General features: G+C 34.2%; 1 long non-coding RNA gene across 1 annotated transcript; it reads right to left on the bottom strand.

Moving 5' to 3' along the window:
• Nucleotides 1–268: 268 nt before the first annotated feature.
• LOC117933040 lies at nt 269–4,267 on the bottom strand. The gene is made up of 2 exons (XR_004654275.1): nt 2,503–4,267; nt 269–637 (listed from the first exon to the last, which is right to left on the bottom strand). It is a non-coding gene; the product is annotated as an uncharacterized LOC117933040 (long non-coding RNA).
• Between the last annotated feature and the right edge of the window lie 14,455 nt (nt 4,268–18,722).

Raw genomic sequence — 18,722 nt, 5'->3', positions numbered from 1 at the left:
TTCTATATATTATGAAATTTATCTGTGTGAGTTATATTTTTTTTAGAACAAAGGATTACTTTACTAGTATATTATACAGCATGGAAGTCTACAAATTTGTCCACCACTACTTCTTCACCTCATCCTTGGACTAATTGTTCTTCATTGCTTGTAGTCATTCCCTTTGCATGCACCTTTGGTTTATACTCACTTTAAAAGTAGTCATTACATGAAAACCCCCATGTCAAAGCACACACTACAATGAGAAGAATGTTTCATTGTAGTCTAATTGATGAAAGGCAATAAAGGGACTCATAAATCTGTTCATCTACATCCAGTGAAAAGGTATCAACCATTGATGTAATCTAGTAGCTAAAACAAAAATGTAAAAACAATAACGATTCAAGTATTAGTACATTTCAGATCATTACAAGAGACATTTTGGGTAGCGACAAGCAAAGAATAAAGCGCAAACTAGCAGGAGATAGACTCAACAAGCGAATACAACACCTTCTCTCCTTGTCAGCCCACCTTTGAACAATTGAGCCGAACCTAACCCAGTGGTGTAGTTAATACTTGGGTCAGGCCTACTTCCCTTGGAAGTTGTACAAATGGTCTAGGAAGAATTTGTAGTGAAGCACTCCAATGCTATAAGCACCTGCAAATCAAAGAAAGGGAACAGACAAAAACCATTTTTTGTTACACTACAAGAACTAGACCAAGAGCAGGACTTGTAAAATCACAGTAATACAAAACCGAAGGTCCAAAACCAATGGCCCATTTGCAAGAAATGAGAAATCAAATTAATGAAACACAAATCACAATCATTTTAAATAGAGCAGAGGTCATTCAAAACCTACGGCACTCTAGAAGATGCATTAATGAACCAGGAAATATTCAAAGAAATCATAAAAGTGATCTATCTTAGCCTAATGTTAATATAAAAGATTTATAATTGCAAGAACATATGATTCTCCACTTGGTTGCTACTATGAGAAATTGAAATATTGAATCCAACATCCAACAAATGAAAAAGACAAACAATTTCTTTATCTTTTCGAAACTACAAAGCAAGATAAGGGCTTCAAAGTGTTTACCCTTTTTCATGGTCTTAGTTTTTTATCAACCAAAATGGAGAAAAAAAAATATATATAGTTGAGAATCACTGGGAAAAAATGGAGAAAATTAATGAGTCTCATATTGAATATTGAAAAAAATAATGATAAATGCAAGTGAACATCAAGATAAAGGAACAAGAAAAATCACTTCAAGATCAAATTTGGAACCCATATGGAATTCAGAAAAAATACAAGAAACCCATATCAAAATCAGCAATAAAGAGGAAGAAAAACACCAAGGCAAAACAATATAAATTAAATACAAGATGAAAGCTATGAAAATTCCAGCCCATCTAAATGGACTTTCACATCTTTTTATTTTATGTCTGTCGGCTGTTTTCACTTAGAGAGTCACACAACTTGCAATAGGCAAAGATTAAATCCAAATGGATTTTTGAAGAAAACAATTAAGAATTTGAAAACTTCAATTACTAGCTAGTTCATATAATAATTGCAATAATATTAGTAGGTATGCTTATGTGAGAAGAAACAAATGTTCATTGATGATGGAAGGTTCTTTCTCACATTTGCTAAAAATGTTGTTTGAAAACAAACAAAAATAATCCATAGTCTATTGCTAAAATGTCTGTAAAATATATAAGAATGGTGTCGGTAGATTTTTATTTTGAAAAATGTATCTTCTCTAATATAATACACGAAGCCAAAATATAAATTTAATATTAAGTATCTTGTGTTTGCCCAAGAATGAGGCCTTCCAAACAACTGACTTAGCAATCAATTCCTAAGCACTCTGAGCAACCAAAGGTCCAAAACACCTGCAACATGGGCTGACTTTTGTTTTTTAATAATTATTGGGGTCTCACATCTCTGGAAGAGAATGGATTGAGAGCTATAATATTGGATCTAAAAATGATTATTACTACTAAATATACAAAATATGCATTTTTAAAATGTAGAAATTCCATTCCGCATACTTGTTAATTTTGAAATGCATCCAGAAGTGATTATTGTACTGCAATTTTAAGTTCAATCATTAATTGCATTTACCAGTTCTTGTATATAATGTGAGTATACAGAAATTAAAGGGTAGGGTCGAAAACTGATCTGTGATCCAATATCATAACAGAGGTAATGAGAACCACAAGAACCCATCACAACCTTTCAGTATTTTCTAGAATGAACATCAGAAACTTTTTCCCTCTTTCGGGTTTTTTCTCCTTTTCTGGTACTTTGTTTTTAGACCCAGAACTACCAAGAACTTGCAAATCACTGCCCTTATGGAGAAAAAAAAAATCCCTAAATCTTATAAACCCCAAGAAAAAAAATCCAGATTTTCTCAAAAACCAAACAGAGTAACCAAGAAGAAGCATGCTTGAAAACTAAAAGCCCTACAGAAATTTCATGATAAATTAGACAAGAGCGAAGCTAGGGTGGCGAATCGCACCTGGGATTTGCGTCCATGAGAGGGATTTGATAGAAAGAAATGAGCGAATCGCACCTTGGTATGGTGCTGGTAGAGAGACTCGTAGTAGACGTGTTGGGGGTGGCAGACGTGTTGGAGGAAATATCACAGGGACAACACGGAGAACACCAAATTGAAAACACGGAGAGACGCCGTTTTTTCTTTGTTCTCTGAACAGTAGGAAAAACAAGGGAAACAACTTTTTGTTGTTTTTTGAAAAGGGAGATTTGAAAACACGGAGAACAATGGGAATCAAGACAACAGCCACTTGCCAAACTTGCTTTTTGTGTTTTTTGTTTTGAAGAATAGAAAACATTTCTCATAAACACCAACCTAACAGATCCTTATTTTTATAAAATATTAAAAAATTGTTTTTTATTTTTTAATTTAAAAGTAGTTTTTGAAAGCAAGTTTTAGAAAATATAATCAAATAGGCTGTTAGTCATGGACATTTCAACAATAGTCTGGTCATTGTGGGATTGTTTTTTATCATCAACAATGCCAAAATAAACTGATGAAGAAACCTTTTTGTGTAAGCTTCCTCACAATCAAAAAGGTTTTGAGTTAAATTAGGTACAAAAGCAAAGTCTCTAAAGCAGGGATTTTCTTACAACCATCCCAAGCCCAGCCCAATAAATTCATTGGGTTGTAAGTTGTAATCCATAATAAATTCATTAGGGCGTGTAATAAACAAGTACTATAAGCTACCAACAACCTATCGATATTCAGTAGCATCAGAAAGGTTTGCACTATCATGGAGAGATAAAACGGAGTTGGTGGAAAGAGAAATGTGAACTTCCTTAGCACCAGACATTTTGGTACAAGAAAGAACATCCTAAATGTAATTACCTTGAGTAAGTAACAACCCATGTGCAGTGGTAAGAACTTCAACACCTAAGAAGTAATGAAGTGCCCAAAGATCTTTAATGGGAAACCTTGTAGAAACTCCATTCTGCATACTTGTTAATTTTGAAATGCATCCAGAAGTGATTATTACCAGTACTGCAATTTTAAGTTCAATCATTAATTGCATTTACCAGTTCTTGTATATAATGTGAGTATACAGAAATTAAAGGGTAGGGTCGAAAACTGATCTGTGATCCAATATCATAACAGAGGTAATGAGAACCACAAGAACCCATCACAACCTTTCAGTATTTTCTAGAATGAACATCAGAAACTTTTTCCCTCTTTCTGGTTTTTTCTCCTTTTCTGGTACTTTGTTTTTAGACCCAGAACTACCAAGAACTTGCGAATCACTGCCCTTATGGAGAAAAAAAAATCCCTAAATCTTATAAACCCCAAGAAAAAAAATCCAGATTTTCTCAAAAACCAAACAGAGTAACCAAGAAGAAGCATGCTTGAAAACTAAAAGCCCTACAGAAATTTCATGATAAATTAGACAAGAGCGAAGCTAGGGTGGCGAATCGCACCTGGGATTTGCGTCCATGAGAGGGATTTGATAGAAAAAAATGAGCGAATCGCACCTTGGTATTGTGCTGGTAGAGAGACTCGTAGTAGACGTGTTGGAGGTTGCAGACGTGTCGGAGGAAATATCACAGGGACAGCACGGAGAACACCAAATTGAAAACACGGAGAGATGCCGTTTTTTCTTTGTTCTCTGAACAGTAGGAAAAACAAGGGAAACAACTTTTTGAAAAGGGAGATTCGAAAACACGGAGAACGATGGGAATCAAGAGAACAACCACTTCCCAAACTTGCTTTTTGTGTGTTTTGTTTCGAAGAATAGAAAACAGTTGTCGGAGACACCAATCAAATAGACCCTTATTTTTATAAAATATTAAAAAATTATTTTTTATTTTTTAATTTAAAAGTAGTTTTTGAAAACAAGTTTTAAAAAATATAATCAAACCGGCTGTTAGTCATGGACATTTCAACAATAGTCTGGTCATTGTGGGATTGTTTTTTATCATCAACAATACGGCACTTATTATTGCCAAAATAAACTGATGAAGAAACCCTTTTTATAAGCTTCCTTGCAATCAAAAGGTTTTGAGTTAAATTAGGTACAAAAGCAAAGTCTCTAAAGTCCCAAGCCCGGCCCAATAAATTCATTGGGTTGTAAGTTGTAATCCATAAAAGATTTTCGCAGGGACAGAAAAATAATAAAATAGATAAGTTTATTAAAATAATGGCTGCCTTGATTTTTATTTTTTTTATTTTTAAGAGCTAATTCATGAGGTTGGGTAGTTAAATCAAAAATTTAAATGAGAGGATAATAATTGATAATTGGATAGATAAATCCGATAATTAATGATGTGTTTACTTCATTTCTCGTAATGAAATCAAGAAGTTTGATTCCTACTTCAACCGTTAGACTTACTTGGTAGATGGTGAAATGGGGTGCATATTTATTATAGACTTAAATATTTAGAAATAAATACCTATAATAATTTAAATATTATAATTTGATCTTTTAAATATTTAAATATTTTTTAAGTCATTCAACTTATCTTAGAATTTGATATATTTAAGTATTTTTAAACCCATTAAAATTATAAACATAAAGATAAATGAGTTCTTAAAAAAATAATCTTGAAATATTATTTAGAAAAATAAAAACAAAGTCATAATAATATAATCATTAAACTAAGTTATATAAAAAACAATAAAAAAAGATTTTTTTTATAAGGCTATCACGATAAATGCATACATTTCTTTTTTATTTCCTACTATGAAGAAATAGTTAAAATCAATTATTTTTATTGTTGTTCAATTTCTAGACAATTATTTAAATACTTCAATCACTTGTGAATACTTCAATCACATTGTTGATTTTGATTCTATTTCCTTTCATTTTGTAGTTTTTCTTTTTCCTTGCAAGATATCTCAAACCAGGATTAGCCACAATTAAGAAGAAGAAAGACGAAGGGTTGCAGGGATAAACGAGAAAGCACACATTGAAAATTCTTATTGATACTATGTTTAAATATACATGAGTGTTGACTTGATGTATATGGCAATAATAAAAATGTTGTGTGGACCCGCATTTTTCACTTGCGTCCCCACTCGATTGGCGAGACTCGCTTTTTATTTGTGAAAAATTATTTAGTTTTGGAAAAGTTGGAGTCGTCACTTATTTTATTTTTATTTTAAAGGGAAAATAAAACAAGAAATAAAAACCCTAAAATGTGACTCCATAATTTTTGGAATAAAGCATGTCTTTGAAAAAAACCCGAGTCTAGTTCCAAGGATCAGGTTACTTATTGGGAAGGTAACTCTAGGAGGTAGCACCCCTCTAAGCCCTAAAGAGGTCTTTACTGACTAAATTGGGGAAATGGGGCAATTAATTGATTAATTGTAGATACCTAAGTAAACTAGGTGATTTCAAAAAGTAGCATGCTAAATAAGGAGATCAATCACAATAAAGGAAAGTTAAGGTGCATACTTGAACTACTTCTTAAGCGCTATCATAAAACATCAATGGTTAATTCAGAAATATGACACACGACATGCATTTTATCAAGGATGATCAAACAAGCATCGAGACAATCACATATGACATCAAACAAGGACAATGACATGCATATTCATGAAATTTTGGGAACGCACCTGGATAGCATATATAACTCCTAATGCGCTTCCTCAAGACATGGGGGTTAGATAATAAATAATAAATAATAAATCCTAGCATGCTTATCTAATTAATTAGCAAAAATTATCAGAATTTGGAATAATTAATTATCATACATATCTCGTACACAATTCCTAAAAAGAAAAGTGTAAATATAATTACAATAAATAGCAGGATGGTAGCGAAAATAAATTTTGAAAAAGATTTTCTTATGTAGGGGTTTCACCAATTTCCCAAATTAATATACACGAATTTAACCTAAAATTGTCCCATTTATTTGGGACCACAAGCTTTGATTCACATTTCGTTTAAAACCAAAATTTTTGTTGAAAATTGAGAAGGATGCAAATCGATTAAGATGTGGTTGCATGTTATTTTTAAAATAGAAAAGAGATTTTGATTCTAGAGGCTTTAAATGAATATTAAAAATTTCTTAAAAGGGTTTTTTTTTAGAAAAAAAGTTTTGTTTTAAAATAAAAGAAATTAATTTTTAAAATAACAAAAATAGAAAACAAAATATCAATCAAAACAAAAGGAAACAAAGATCACGAAATAAAGGATTTAGAAAATCTTGTCAATTAAAACGGTCAGGGTAAAGGCCAACCTTCATGGGTTTTCCAGTGGCCCTCAAAAAAATTTGACCAATAATCGCTAAGGCAACAAATTTATAACTTCCTAATCAAATAAACTAACAAAATTATCATCCAAAAAACTAACATTTAAATTTTAAGAAACACATGAATAACTAGAATTAAACTAATTGGAATTAAAAATGTAAACTTTTCCTCAAAAGATCAATTAAACTAAAGAATTAATATCGATAACACGTTCAAATTAAAAATAAACTAGAATTTAAATTAATTGGAATTAAAAATATGAACTTTACCTTACAAGACCAATTAAACTAATAGATTTAAGATCAATAACTCATTTAAATTAAAAATAAACTAGAATTTAAACTAATCGAAATTAAAAATATAAACTTTACCTTACAAGACCAATTAAACTAATAGATTTAAGATCAATAACTCATTCAAATTAAAAATAAACTAGAAATTAAACTAATCGGAATTAAAAATATAAACTTTACCTTACAAGTCCAATTAAACTAATAGATTTAAGATCAATAACTCATTCAAATTAAAAATAAACTAGAATTTAAACTAATCGGAATTAAAAATATAAACTTTACCTTACAAGTCCAATTAAACTAATAGATTTAAAATCAAATAACTCATTCAAATTAAAAATAAACTAAAATTAAACTAAAAATATAAACTTTACCTTACAAGTCCAATTAAACTAATAGATTTAAGATCAATAACTCATTCAAATTAAAAATAAACTAGAATTTAAACTAATCGGAATTAAAAATATAAACTTTACCTTACAAGTCCAATTAAACTAATAGATTTAAAATCAAATAACTCATTCAAATTAAAAATAAACTAAAATTAAACTAAAAATATAAACTTTACCTTACAAGTCCAATTAAACTAATAGATTTAAGATCAATAACTCATTCAAATTAAAAATAAACTAGAATTTAAACTAATCGGAATTAAAAATATAAACTTTACCTTACAAGTCCAATTAAACTAATAAATTTAAGATCAATAACTCATTCAAATTAAAAATAAACTAGAATTTAAATTAATCGGAATTAAAGATATAAACTTTACCTTACAAGTCCAATTAAACTAATAGATTTAAAATCAATAACTCATTCAAATTAAAAATAAACTAAAATTAAACTAAAAATATAAACTTTACCTTACAAGTCCAATTAAACTAATAGATTTAAGATCAATAACTCATTCAAATTAAAAATAAACTAGAATTTAAACTAATCGGAATTAAAAATATAAACTTTACCTTACAAGTCTAATTAAACTAATAGATTTAAGATCAATAACTCATTCAAATTAAAAATAAACTAGAATTTAAATTAATCGGAATTAAAGATATAAACTTTACCTTACAAGTCCAATTAAACTAATAGATTTAAAATCAATAACTCATTCAAATTAAAAATAAACTAAAATTAAACTAAAAGTATAAACTTTACCTTACAAGTCCAATTAAACTAAAAGATTTAAGATCAATAACTCATTCAAATTAAAAATAAACTAGAATTTAAACTAATCGGAATTAAAAATATAAACTTTACCTTACAAGTCCAATTAAACTAATAGATTTAAGATCAATAACTCATTCAAATTAAAAATAAACTAAACATATAAACTTTACCTTACAAGTCCAATTAAACTAATAGATTTAAGATCAATAACTCATTCAAATTAAAAATAAACTAGAATTTAAACTAATCGGAATTAAAAATATAAACTTTACCTTACAAGTCCAATTAAACTAATAGATTTAAGATCAATAACTCATTCAAATTAAAAATAAACTAAACATATAAACTTTACCTTACAAGTCCAATTAAACTAATAGACTTAAGATCAATAACTCATTCAAATTAAAAATAAACTAAAATTAAACTAAAAATATAAACTTTATTTAAACTTTCATGTAGACTAAAATAAACTAGCATAGAACTAATGAATTGCAATCATAAAAGAGAGACATTTAATCTAAGAAAAATAAGAGATTGTTCGAAATCAAGATTTAAAAGAATTTATCACAAACAATTAATTAAACCAATCAAATAAAACCCAAACTAAAAAGAAACATTGTATCAAAAATCCAAAAACTAACTTGTATTGTATCGGAAAAATACTCCCTTGATGTGTCGAAATGGCAGCCCAATTAGTCCTTCAAGTCCTCTACCGCTCCCTCCAAAAAACTCTTGCGTGTGTTGATTCCCCTTAAAGAAAAAGTCTGCCTCTAAAGAAAAAAGTCCCCACCGTCATGCTTCTATTCCTTTTTGTTCCATTTATATGGCAACCTATCCTTTTCATGGAATATTTTATTTTCTTTTGGGCTATGTACGTGGATATATGGAAAGTGATGTTTTAATTGCAAAGTGGTATTTTAACTTTTATGGAAAGTGCTTTTCTATTTTATATACATCATAATTCAAAAATAAAAAAATAAAAAAAAATATCAACAAACCTTTTTAAAGGTAATAATAATAATAATAACTTATCAAATTTGGTATAAACAAATAAACTGTTAAAAGTACGAGCCATCTCATCAGTCTACCAGTCAATGCAGGTCTATCAAATAAGTATCTCAATGGATCTAGGCAGGATATCAAATGCACTGAGTACTTTGTCATGTAATGGCTCAATCTCCTGGTAGCCCAAACTAGTGCTAAGCATAGGCACTCAATCATAACATATTTCACTTCATACTCCAGCATCCTCTTACTCAAATAGTAGATAGCCCGTTCCTTCCCTGAGTCATCAATCTGAGCTAACATACATCCCAAGGCCATGTCTGAAACTGACAAATATAGAAGAAGTGGACGTCCTGGCGTAGGAGGCACTAAAACAGGAGGAGAAAGCAGACACCCCTTGATCTTCTCAAATGTAAGCTGACAATCATCATTCCACACTATTGGCTAGTTCTTCCTTAAAAGACGAAAGATGGGCTCACATATGTCTGTCAATCTGGCTATGAAACGACTAATGTACTATAATCTGCCTAGAAAACCTCTAATCTCTTTCTCAATCTTTGGTGCAGGCATGTCAAGTATGACTTTGATTTTATCTAGGTTGACCTCTATGCCCCGCTCACTGACCATATGTTCCAATAACTTCCCAGAAGTTACTCCAAAGGTGCACTTCTTGGGATTCAACCTCAATCTAAACTTTCGGATCCTCTCAAAGAATCTCTCTAGAGCCTCTAGGTGATCTGCTTTGCCTTGGGATTTCATAATCATATCATCCACATAAACTTCAACGTCCCTATGCATCATGTCATGAAACAAAGTAGTAGTGGCCCTTTGATAAGTGACTCCTGCATTCTTCAACCCAAATGGCATAACCTTGTAACAGTAGGTACCCCACTCAGTAATAAAAGTTGTCTTCTCCATGTCCTTTGGAGCCATCAAAATCTGATTATACCCTGAAAACCCATCCATGAAAGACAACATCGAATGGCCTGCAGTGCTATCAACTAACAAATCAATATGTGGGAGAGGGAAGTTGTCTTTAGGGCTGGCTTTATTAAGATCTCTGAAGTCCACACAAACTCTAACTTTGCCATCCTTTTTGGGTACTGGGACAACATTAGCCAACCACTCTGGATACTCAACCACTGATATGAATCCAACACTGAGTTGTTTCTGAATCTCTTCTTTCACCTGCAGACTCCAACGTGGATGTAATCGTCTCAATTTCTGCTTAACTGGTCTGGCATGTGGTAGGATAGGTAAGTGGTGCTGAACTATAGAGGGATCAAGACTAGGCATGTTCTCATAAGACCATGCAAAGACATCCAAGTATGACCTGAGTAAATGAATAAGTCTATCTTTCTCATTTGTAGATAGAGATGAACCAATCTTCAGCTCTCGAGGTTGATCCTCTATGCCAAAATCAATAGTCTCAACATCCCTTGTAGCAGGTGAAACTCTCTCATCCACGGGATCAGAGTCATGATCAGAAGAGTCCCTATCTGGATCGTGCCATGCAACCTCATCATCTATATCAAATATCTGTGAAGTGGGTGAGTGGGGTGCAGATATAGAGGTACTATCACAAGAGGCAGGCAAACACTTAAAAATTCTCAAATCCATAAATGAAGCAACAAAAACATCGTCAGAGCAGGAGACAAATCCCGATAAAACATCAAAAGAAAGAGATGGGCCCGCAAGGTCGGACGCTCCCTTAATTGGGCTAACAGTGCCCTCAAACAAACTACTATCATCCTCTAGAAGCTCTGGAGCAGGAATAATCTAGGTCCCCTCAAGAACCTCAATGGTAGATACCCCGAACATATCAAATGGTGAAGCAGGCTAAAGCTAAACAATGCCGGTAATCTGGCTCATGGTCATCCTGTCCATCTCATCTCGGTACTCATCATGAGGCACAATGCCATCAATCATCTCAGTAGGATCAACAATCAGTCCATTATTAGTGATCTCCTCCGGAAAGCATAGAGAAAACATGCTAGCTCGATCTGGAGACGTAGGAGTAGCCATAGAAACAAAAGCGTCATGAACCCCATCACTCAACTGTAACTGGTGAAACAGATGCTGAAGCTCAATCTCTCTATCTATATGAACCACACTGTGAACCTCTTCTACACGGGGTCGAATCTCCGATCCTTTGAAAAAGTAGTCGGCCAAACTCATCCTATAGGGTCGAATAGGATAATCAAATGGTGTGTGGGATAAACGGGCCCTCACTCTCTCCTTACGCAGTCGCGCCATGTAACGGTAATCGACCTCGGTAGGAATGAACCCAAGTCCAAATGTCATATCATGGTCAATGGCAGCTATAAACTCGTTGGGTCCCTACTGACGTCGCCCTAACCCCATGCCAGGTAGAAAAGTCATACCTCTCATCATATCAAGAACCACTATGCTACTGTGCTGATCAAATGACATAGCCACAAAGTCTCTATGAAAATCCTCAATCTCAAGAGTCTGTATCTCATCAAAAGTAAATCCAGTTAAAAATAGGTCATCCTCACTGTGACTAATCTGAAGTACTGGCTCGGAAGAGGCTAACATATCTCTGGTAGACTGTACTGTGATAACCTACCCATCATGAATGAACTTCATCTTCTGATGAAAGGAAGAAAGGATAGCTTCGACTCTATGTATCCAAGGTCGGCCAAGTAACAGGTTAAAGGATGCAGGAATCCTCAAAACCTGGAACAAAGTAGAGAATATGGCTGGACCAATCTGCAAATCAATCACCAAAGTACCCATAACCTCCCTCTTGGTGCTATCATATGCTCTGACTGTCTGAGTAGAAGGACCAAAATCTGAAGGTGCAAAACCAAGGGCTATAGTAGTGGCTAAAGGGCAGACGTTCAAGGCTGAGACATTGTCCAATAGGACAGATGGGACTCTACGGCCTGAACAACCAATTGGGATATATAAAGGGCGTACGTGGTCTGGACCCTCAGGTGGCAAGTCATCATCTGAAAACACGATGTAAGTGGCCCTGCCACCCGTCATCATATGAATCAATCTCTCTGGAGTGGTGGTAGTCTCTACCCTGATCTGACTCAAGGCTCAAATCAAAGCATCTCTATGAGTACTGGATGATGCTAATAAACTCCAAATAGAAATGCGGGCTTGGGTGCTCTATAGCTGTCTCAAAACTTCATCATCCTCTCTCCTAACCTCCTCATGAGAGGCTGCACCCTCAAATGGTCTGACTGCTGGTGGTGGTGGCTGAGCTATCCTCCCACTACGAGTCATAATCTGTATCTTCCTCATATCTGAATCATCATCCTCTAGCCATAAAGTGAACAAGACAAAAGTATCCTGACATCCAATAATCAAGGGCGCGGGGTGAGTCAACTGGAACGGTGCCTCGTTTGGGATCAAACTGAATGGTATAGGGGCCTGAGGACCCAATGAAACCCCATCAACCTCATAACTGTCATGCAAAATGATCGGCTCGGGTAATCCATCATCCCAACTCAAAATATGTATACTGTCATCCTCTATAAGGTCTATGTGATGAATATCTCCTGAAGATGGAGGCACTGCGTGTGTAGAATGAGCAGGAAGAGGGTTAGTGGTCACACTTGGCTGCCCCAAGTTAACCAAACCCTGGTCTATCAAATCCTGAATAGCATGTCTCAAAGTGTTGCAGTGATCCGTGTCATGTCCTGGTCCCTGATGATAAGAACAGTGTAGGTCTAATCTGAAGCGAGGTGGTACTGACTGAAATACTGGCTTGGGTGCCAATGGAGTTAATAATCCACCCTCCATGAGCTTTTGAAAAACTCGACTCAAAGGCATACCCAACTGAGCAAACTGACATGATGGCATCTGCAAATAAGTGGTGGTCTGCGGAGCTCGTGGTCGGGTGTATGGGGCAGGAGGTCTCTCTATGACATGTGCGGCAAAAACAGGCTGTGAGACTGGATGTACGTAAGTAGGAGTCATAGGTCTGGAGAGAACAGGTGACCTATACTGCACATAGGGTGATGGTGGATAATAGAATCCAGAAGTCTGCCCAACTGTCCGATAGTGTCTAGGAGGTCTCATCCCTGCTGAACTAATAGCACCAACATCTCCTGATCTCTGTCCTCCTGAAGGCTTCTTCCCCTTAGAATTAGTAGGGGAAGACTCGGGCCACAATCCTCTAGCAATGCCCTCCTCTATACCATACAAAGCTTGTACCAAAGATCCAAAATCCGTATGGGGAAATCCCATCAATTGTCTAGCAAATCTAGGTTGTAAGCTCCTCATGATCATGCTAATCTGATCCTTCTCTGAAGGACGATCAATAATATGTGAAATCTTCTTCCTCCAGCGGGAGATAAATGAAGTGACTGACTCCTCTGGCCTCTGTCTCAAAGCCTCTAACTCTCTCCTCGAAACATCAATGACAGTGTTAAATGCAAACTGTCTCAAAAACTCCTAGGCCAAGTCGTCCCAAGTCCTACGACGTGATGCATCCAATGAAGCGAACCAACGCTGTGCCGCACCACTCAAGGACATAAGGAAAAACATAACCATCTAGGCCTCATCCAGTTCGTGGGCCCTCATAACTATACTATAAAGCCTCAAATGAATGCGAGGACAGCCTATGCCCGTGTATTTCTCAATCTTGGGCATCCTGAACTTGGCCGGCAAACTAGCCACTGGTGCTCCATCAAAATCCTCCCAAGTAACAACTCCGTCTGAAGCCCTCATCTGTCTCAACTTCTGCTCAAGTCTATCCATACGTGTGTGTGGGTCCTCTGAAGTCGGGATAGGCGATGTGACAGGAGGTGGGACACCCTCGATCTAACTATGCAGAGTGAAAGGTATAGCCTGTGGTACTGACTGACTGGGCGGAGGTGGTGGCGATACTGTGGTATCGAACTGGGTACTCTCCTGAACTGGGACCTGTTGGGTCTGCTGTCCATCTATCCTCTGACCAAGGTTAGCTATAGCCTCCTGAATAGAAGCCATGGCTGCGGTAAACTGGTCAACGGTAACTATCTGTGAGTCCATATCCCTCTGATCTGATCTCCGATCTGACTGGTCTGATACTCTGCTCAATCTACCTCCAACTCTAATCCACAAAGGTGAATCTAGATCGGTCAAGGTAAACCCTCCTACAAATATGGAAACACTGGATAAGGTGCGGTATGAATGTGACTTTGTAGAAATCAAGTGTATAGATGTAAAGCCCAAATATACTAAATCTGATACCCATCTCTGATCACACCAAAAGGAGACTACGGAAGGGATAACCAATCCCAATCGTGACCAAGGCAGCTCTGAAGGTCCACAGATGCACCCACATGTAGGAATGAAATCTTAATTGGATCTAGGTTAGCCTACAAGGTTAAAGTGGCTCTATAAGATAAAATGGGTGGGTCAAAGGATCCCTAGCAGAAGCGATCGTACCCTCCGACGGTACGCAACCCTCTGCATGCCTCCAAGGAGACGGGGTGCTTCCATGTAAGGTGGTCATCACCTCCACACATGCACTTCCTTTCGTTCCCAGGGGGTTTCTTAATGGTGAAGGCTCTCCCATCTCTCAACATCAAGGATAATCTAAAGTGCACAATGAAAGATGTGGGTGCATCCGAAAAACCTAAGATCTAAAGTGAGATAGTGAATGAAGACAAGCAATCATACGAACATGCAAGAGAAAGGGTTGTCATGCAACAAGCAGTCATGCGAAGCAGATAAATATCAAACAATCAAAGTCCTATCTAGCATATGTGAGAGTGAATCATGCTAAAGTGAACAAACAATTAAGTGATCACATCAAACAGTCATGCGAAACAAATAAATATCAAACAAACAAAATCCTATCTAACATATGTGAAAGTGAATCATGCTAAAGTGAGCAAAACAATCAAGTGATCATCCAAGGCAATCAAACATGTTAAGGTAGCAAACCAAACAAACAAGAAAATCGAATCACCTTGCCTAAAAAAAAAAGAGGTACACACTAATCGACCAATTAAACGCCACATTTTCCTAACTAGTGTTCAAGCTTGATCCTCAAAATCCCCAGTGGAGTCGCCAATTTGTGGACCCCCATTTTTTACGTGCGTCCCCACTCGATCGGCGAAACTCGCTTTTTATTTGTGAAAAATTATTTAGTTTTGGAAAAGTTGGAGCCGCCACTTATTTTATTTTTATTTTAAAGGGAAAATAAAACAAGAAACAAAAACCCTAAAATGTGACTCCATAATTTTTGGAATAAAGCATGTCTTTGAAAAAAAACCCGAGTCTAGGTCCAGGGATCAGGTTACTTATTGGGAAGGTACCTTTAGGAGGTAGCACCCCTCTAAGCCATAAAGAGGACTTTACTGACTAAATTGGGGCAATTAATTGATTAATTGTAGATACCTAAGTAAGCTAGGTGATTTCAAAAAGTAGCATGCTAAATAAGGAGATCAATCACAATAAAGGAAAGTTAGGGTGCGTACCTGAACCACTTCTTAAACACTATCATAAAACATCAATGGTTAATTCAGAAATATGACACACGACATGCATTTTATCAAGGATGATCAAACAAGCATCGAGACAATCACGTATGGCATCAAACAAGGGTAATGACATGCATATTCATCAAATTTTGGGAACATACCTGGATAGCATATATAACTCCTAATGCGCTTCTTCAAGACATGGGGGTTAGATAATAAATAATAAATCCTAGCATGCTTATCTAATTAATTAGCAAAAATTATCAAAATTCGGAATAATTAATTCATATATATCTTGTATACAATTCCTAAAAAGAAAAATGTAAATATAATTACAATAAATAGCAGGGTGGTAGCAAAAATAAATTTAGAAAAAGATTTTCTTATGTAGGGATTTCACCAATTCCCCGAATTAATATACACGAATTTAGCCTAAAATTGTCCCATTTATTTGGGACCACGAGCTTTGATTCGTGTTTTGTTTAAAACCAAAATTTTTGTTGAAAATTGAGAGGGATGCAAACCGACTAAGATATGGTTGCATGTTATCTTTTAAATAAAAAAGAGATTTCAATTCTAAAGGCTTTAAATGAACAATAAAAATTTCTTAAAAGGGTTTTTTTTTTTTTTTTTTTTTTTTTTGAGAAAAAGACTTTTAAAATAAAAGAAATTAAATTTTTAAATAATAAAAATAGAAAACAAAATATCAATCAAAACAAAAGGAAACAAAGATCACGAAATAAATGATTTAGAAAATCTTGTCAATTAAAGTGGTGAGGGTAAAGGCCAACCTTCATAGGTTTTCCAGTGGCCCTCAAAAAAATTTGACCAACAATCACTAAGGCAACAAATTTACAACTTCATAATCAAATAAACTAACAAAATTATCATCCAAAAACTAACATTTAGATTTTAAGAAACACATGAATAACTAGAATTAAACTAATTGGAATTAAAAAAATGTAAACTTTACCTCATAGGATCAATTAAACTAAAGAATCAAGATTAATAACACGTTCAAATTAAAAATAAACTAGGATTAAACTAATTGAAATTAAAAATACAAATTTTACCTCACAAGATCAATTAAATTAAAGAATTAAGATCAATAACGTATTCAAATTAAAAATAAACTAGGATTAAACTAATTGAAATTAAAAATGCGAATTTTACTTCACAAGATCAATTAAATTAAAGAATTAAGATCATTAACATATTCAAATTTAAAATAAACTAGAATTAAACTAATTGGAATTAAAAAATATAAAATTTTCTTCACAAGATCAATTGAACTAAAGAATTAAAATCAATAACATATTCAAATTAAAAATAAACTAGGATTAAACTAATTGAAATTAAAAATATGAATTTTACCTCACAAGATCAATTAAATTAAAGAATTAAGATCATTAACATATTCAAATTAAAAATAAACTAGGATTAAACTAATTGAAATTAAAAATATGAATTTTACCTCACAAGATCAATTAAATTAAAGAATTAAGATCAATAATGTATTCAAATTTAAAATAAACTAGAATTTAACTAATTGAAACTGAAAATACGAATTCTACCTCACAAGATCAATTAAATTAAAGAATTAAGATCATTAGCATATTCAAATTAAAAATAAACTAGGATTAAACTAATTGAAACTGAAAATACGAATTCTACCTCACAAGATCAATTAAATTAAAGAATTAAGATCATTAGCATATTCAAATTTAAAGTAAACTAGAATTTAACTAATTGAAATTAAAAATATGAATTTTACCTCACAAGATCAATTAAATTAAATAATTAAGATCATTAACATATTCAAATTAAAAATAAATTAGGATTAAACTAATTGCAATTAAAAATACGAATTTTACCTCACAAGATCAATTAAATTAAAGAATTAAGATCAATGACGTATTCAAATTAAAAATAAACTAGGATTAAACTAATTGGAATTAAAAATATAAACTTTATTTAAACTTTTGTGTAGATTAAAATAAACTCTGCATAGAACTAATGAATTGCAATCATAAAAGAGAGATATTTAATTTAAGAAAAATAAAAGATTGTTCAAAATCGAGATTTAAAAGAATTTATCACAAACAATTAATTAAATCAATCAACTAAAACCCAAACTAAAAAAAAAAGAAATACTGTATCAAAAATAAAAAACGAACCTGTCTTGTATCGGAAAAAATCCTCTTTTGATGTGTCCTCTCCACCCTTGTATGTGAATTTTTGCTCCAAAAAAGAAAAAGTCTTCTCCTCCAAGCCAAAAAGTCCCCCGTGTGTTCTCCTTTTTTTCTCTCTTATATGGCGGCACCTTCCTTCTATATGGCAGAACCTTCCTTCTATTGAAAATTCTATTTCCTTTTTTTTAATATGGTGGCTCATTGGAGATTTCTACCGTCCCGTGTCCAGTTTGGTAAGTGTCCCGATCCTCCTCATACCTCCCACTCATATAATAATAATAAACCCCACTTCCTGAACACTTCCCTTTGTGAAATTCAACCTCATACACATCCCCATTGGTATACACTTGCACCCAAGAACCCGAATTTGTTCTCTTCTCCGATTTGGGCTTTGATCCAATAGACCAAAGCACGGGTTGAGAAGGTTTCGACGTAGAAGAAGCCGACGAACAAAGCTTAATTGGGAGCGAGCGCGCAAGAAAAACGCGAATTGAGGGCAGCCTAGGCAGCGCGAGATTGAGGGAAATCACTACAGCCGCCGAGAAAGCGAGCGCCGATAAGAAATCGAGGGCTCCAAGTGAAGAAGTAAAGGGGTGACAGAGAAAGTAAAATAAAAACCCGTAAGTGGATTCGCAAGGAACCCGCATTGCGAAAATGGTGTAAGAGCTTGAGAGCCAATGCCTTTGCGAATGCGACCAAAGAAGTACAAACAAACAACTAAGAAGCAGATGGGAGCGGCGAATCCAATTGTGTCTGATGCTGGTGGCGATGGCGGTGGTAGTGATTAAGAGAGGACAGCGTTGGGGAATGGGAAAGAGCAGAGGGCATTTGAGTCATTATAGGCCTCTTGTGGGGATGCGAAAGAATGGTTTTGGGCGTGG

The sequence above is a fragment of the Vitis riparia genome, chromosome 16 (genome assembly GCF_004353265.1).
Source record: "Vitis riparia cultivar Riparia Gloire de Montpellier isolate 1030 chromosome 16, EGFV_Vit.rip_1.0, whole genome shotgun sequence".
In the NCBI taxonomy this organism is placed as follows: Eukaryota; Viridiplantae; Streptophyta; class Magnoliopsida; order Vitales; family Vitaceae; genus Vitis; species Vitis riparia.
The sequence above is the reverse complement of the archived record's forward strand: the minus strand, read 5'-3'. Positions and strand labels throughout refer to the sequence as shown.